This window comes from Crassostrea angulata, chromosome 4 (assembly GCF_025612915.1).
Source record: "Crassostrea angulata isolate pt1a10 chromosome 4, ASM2561291v2, whole genome shotgun sequence".
Taxonomy (NCBI): Eukaryota; Metazoa; Mollusca; class Bivalvia; order Ostreida; family Ostreidae; genus Magallana; species Magallana angulata.
In genome coordinates this window covers 14335260-14340513 of record NC_069114.1, presented here as the reverse complement: position 1 = coordinate 14340513, position 5254 = coordinate 14335260, and positions in this window count along the sequence as shown.

Below are 5254 nucleotides of genomic sequence, written 5' to 3'. Positions count from 1 at the left end.
AGGAGTTAGAGACTTTTGTACATTATGTGTTCTTAAGAAGCATACCCATGTCACATGATATTCTGAACGACATCTGCCGAGAAACGGAAAGAGATGATGAGCTCAGTCTAGTAAGGGGCTGTATACAGAACGATTGGCCACTCAGCAGAAAAAAGATCTACACACAAATACTGGAAAATCAAAGACCAGTTAACAGTTGCTGATGATTTCGTGTTCAAAGAAAACAGAATAGAAGTGCTTACAGTCTTACAACCAGAAATACTGAATAGGTTACCCACAGGGCACATGGGCATTGAGAAGACAAAGAGAAGAGCTAGGAACATCGTCTACTGGCCCAATATGAACAGAGACATTGACGATATGATCTCACAATGCAGCACATGTATGGACTTCTGGAACACAAAACTACCTTGTAGTAACAAATTACTACTCCAGATTTTTTGAAGTCGTAAAGCTGCCGATCACACACAGCCGTACAGTTATTGAGGGACACAAGTCAATTTTGGCCAGAAATTGTATACCGTTTCACGTTATTAGTGACAATGGAACACAGTACACCTCACAGGAATTTCGTGAATTCGCACAAAACTGGAACTTCCAACACACCGCATCCAGTCCATATCATCAACAAGTCAATGGACTTGCAGAGCGAACAGTGCAAACAGCAAAAAGACTACTGGAGAAAGCCAAGACAGATGGCGAAGATCCATATTTAGGATTACTGGAGTACATGAATACCCCAACGGACACCGGTTCGCCAGCACAGCTTTTAATGAGCAGAGAGTTGCGCTCTATCGATAACCAGAAGCAACTTAGACCAAAAACCATTAACAGAACAGAGACGTACAAGGAAAGGGCACGAAGTCAACATTGACAACAGTACTACTATAACCGTTCTACCAAAAGCCAGGAGGAAATTCCAGATGGACTCTAAGTTTGATTCAAACTGAATAAAGACTGGAAGCCAGCTAACGTCATCGCTCAAGACAATCGCTCATACCAGTTAATCACACCAGATGGGGCCATGTACCGAAGGAATCGAGGGGATATCATAACATCTTAGGAGAAGATATCTCTCAAAGACACAGATTTCTCTACAGACGAAGAGCCAAACCCAGATGTCAGTCAGGAAGAAGTCGTAAATGCTAAGAAACCGAATCCGTTGACATCAGAAGTCCAACCGAGTGCACAAAGTGGATACCGCACGAGGTCAGGAAGAGAAGTGAGGAAACCAAAGCGATTCGAGGATTGGTGAACAGTGTTTATATTTTGTGAATTGGGGCAGAATAATCCCATGTATGTTTATTTTAGGCAGACTAGGCAGTCTACCAAAGTCTACAATTGTTATAGTAGTTTCACATGATTGTTTCCAACTTATTACATGTCTAAAGTAACTTGATTCAACTCAGAATTTAATTTTCAAATTTATTGCCACTCATTTTTGAAAAAGGGAAAGTTGTAATATTATTATGTAAAATATCAAATCGGAACTATCAATGTTGTACGTATATGATTTTGTCTACTTTCGTTTTATACATGTAAAACCAGTTTAGGGACCAGTTTGATTGAATGTTTAACTAGCACAAACATGTTGTTCAACGTGTTGCCATATCTCAGCAATCATCAGATTATTGTATGTCATCCGTCCGTCATAACATTACAGAATAACCAAAAAGCTAGGTTACAAGTTTCCTTTTCAGGCAGTGGGTAAACATTTAAAGGAGCATGGTAACGATTTTGGTCGTATTTAATTGTTCTACTTTTATTGTTTACGGTGCTTCAGTAATGCATATCTAATGATCAACTAGAATGTGTGTATCATTCGTTGAGTTATAAGCAAAATACAGAGCTCATATTTCTTTGTTATGTGAACGAGGCTCTTGCCATGTTTTTGTTTGCATTAATTGAATAATCCGGTAAAAGTTCTCTTTTAAGTTGATTTTTCTATTAGCTTATTCGTTTTGATTATAAATAAAGAGTTCCTAGCGTGTGCCAATTTCAGTTTACATCTGAAGTTGAAGGTTTTTTTCAACATTCAAAATGTAAACAAAAACATGCTTTGCTTTGTTTACACAACCTAGAGTTGTGAGCTCTATATCTCGCTTGTTACTCTACGACTGACACTCAAATTTTGTTTGACTATTAAAATTTCCTTACTGAAGCAACGAAGACATAAAAAAACGGGGGGGGGGGGGGGGTGACCAAATTGTAAATGAAGAGACACACAACATGAAACAGAAAATTGTTAAGGAGGCTCGATGAATAACACATTGTCCATCAGATATTCCTAAAAATTTAAAATATGAATTTTTCAGTAATAAACTATAAAAAAGTAAAGAAAGTATCCATATTTGTTAGCTTTTAAATTTTGATATTCCCCTATTTATTAATATAAAGCTCTTCGTTTACATTCCTTTACATGAATTCAATGCGATCTTAAAATGGTCACGACCAACGAGCCCCTTTTGATAATCCAAGGTAGTGGTTTATATAATAATATTTACACTTGCAAATGTTTTCCCTTATATAACACTGTTTGCGCAATGCTCTGTTTTTCCTGCATAACATCATAATGGGTCAAGATGTCAAAGTAGCGCATGAACAATCTATAGGTCACTACTTTTTCTGTGTGCTCAAACTAACCGACTTGTGCTGAAATACGCCTATTAGATATCGTAATGAAAACATAATTTAGGCATAAAAAAATAAACATATCTGTATTTTATTATACGAAGTTTTATTCATTCATTTTCTTAAAAATAAAACAATAATTGTGGTGGATTAATGATTCATGTTAGATAACACGTCAGGCCTGTAAACAGAATAATGTTTATGAATCGACATCATAACGAAGCGTTCTTGAAAATTACAAACGCAATTTGTCAAAGGAGTTAATTAAGTTAAAATTCATTTCTGACTTTATAACAAGCCTCGATCAAAATCGCAAATGCAATATCACAGATCTTTCGTGTTAAGTCAATTCACGGATTACGGTCAAATTTATCTAATTGTGCTTTTCTGTCCATTTCGTAAAAAGATTTTCGAATTTATAATTGTTTTCCTCTATTATGTCAGAGGAAAATCATTATACTCTTGAATCTGATTCTGCGATAGAGTTTCCTCTAACGATACCTAAGTAGACTCTAACTCAACTTTCGACCGCTTTGTTTTCAAATTTCCAATCGCTCTGCGACTGCAACAAAAGTGGTACTATTCCGCCAAGCTTCAATCGTTTTTTTCAATTGTACAAGTAAATTTTCTTTTCTGATTCACTTTATTATAATAAAAAAATGTTGTCTTGTCAAAAGTAGTGTCGTATATTTATCATGATAATCAAATACCTGTAACATTGTTGTACTATTTTTTGTTACGTCATCTTAATCGGAACGGCTTTCTAGATCTAGGTCATCACAAAAAAGAAAGTATGGAGCATTGTTATTGTCTTAATTTGCAACAAATGTAAATATAAGAAATAAGGTATCATTTTTGGATGTATATCGGGATATAGATACGGGTTGGTACGTGATCAAATCTTCTATCACGTGTCCAACCCGTATCTATATCCCGATATACGAGGGCTGTCCAAAAAGTTCGTGGACAATCGCGTTTTTGTCATTTTAAACGGGTTTATATATGCATATTATATACAAACATCTTTGTCATAAAATTCCAAATCAGATTAAAGTAGTTTTGAATGTTTTCATTAAAACTTAACTTAATTTTTACTGTATTAAAGTGTCGCGAAAAGCACGAACGACCCATTGTCAAAATTGTCCAAACTTCGAGATTGAGTTTTCAGATAAGAATATTAACAGTATTTTTAATACAGGTAAAAACGTCAAAATATTCAACTGATGTAGTCAGAATTGTAAACGTCATTTTCATACGTCATTTGAAGCCGTTTTTAATTGAGCAGAGGATATTTCAAGTAGTTTACGGCAAGAACATGTCTTTGAAAACGCCAGAAAAAGCGACGTCGGTGGATCGCATGGAACAGCGCGCCATCATTAAATTCTGCGTAGCCTCGGGGAAAACACCTATTGAAACGAAACAAATGATGGAGAACACAAAAAGGCATCGACACATATCAAGATCACTAGTCTACAAGTGGCACAAACGATTTTCGGATGGAGTTTGCGATTTAAAAGACGCTGAAAGAAGTGGAAGGCCTTTGCTTTGTGACGATAAAACGAAATCCCGCATTCATGACATTGTCATGAAGGACAGACGTCTGACGTTAAGAGAAGTCGCGTCAATAAGTGATGTTAGCAAATCTTTGGTTTTTAATATCCTCACTGAAGACTTCTGTATGAGTCGTGTTTGCGCAAGATGGGTGCCCAGACTTTTATCCGATGAGCACAGAAAAGACGAATGCAGACAAGTAAGGCTTTCATACAGAATTTCAAAAGAGGAGGAGAGAAGTGGCTTGACAGAATCATTACTACGGACGAGACTTGGCTGCATCATTTTGATCCAGAAACAAAAACACCGGGGTTCACCAGCACCGAAAAAGGTAAAGGTTGCGAAATCCGTGGGTAAACAAATGTACATATTCTTTGCTGATCGGCACGGAATGATTTTGGTCCACGCTGTACCCTCCTGTCAGACGGTGAATGCTGCATACTACTCCAAGGTAGAGAACTACCCATTTCATCACATTTAACTTGTAATTACAGATTTAAAAACGGCCATTTCGCTACATTTAGCAAATCGTTATTCATAAATTTAATACCCGGACATTCTAATCTTAATTTTGATTTATTTAATTACTATATATATTAATAAACCCACATATTCTAAAGCCACATACAGTGTACCAAACGAAACATTGGTTTTATTCATTACAGGTGTTACGCCGCGACTTAGTGAAGGCAATAAAGAAAAAACGCCCTGCCATGGCTGTGGACCTTGGAAATATCATCCTACACCAAGATAATGCACCTGCACATACGGCAGCTTCCACGTGTCTGGAAATCGAAGTCCTAGGATTCAATCTTCTTGAACACCCGCCATACAGTCCGGATCTTGCTCCGATGGATTTTGCAATTTTTCCTTTCATCAAATCACAGCTAAGAGGAGTAAGATTTGAGAATTCTGATGAACTTAAATATGCTACTCGAACCATTGTATCTAAAATCGACAGTAAATGGTATTCGGATGTGTTCGATTCATGGCTAAGAAGGTGTGAGAAGTGTTTGCAGTGCAAAGGTGACTACGTTGAAAAGTAACAGAAACCAACGCGCTACGTACGACG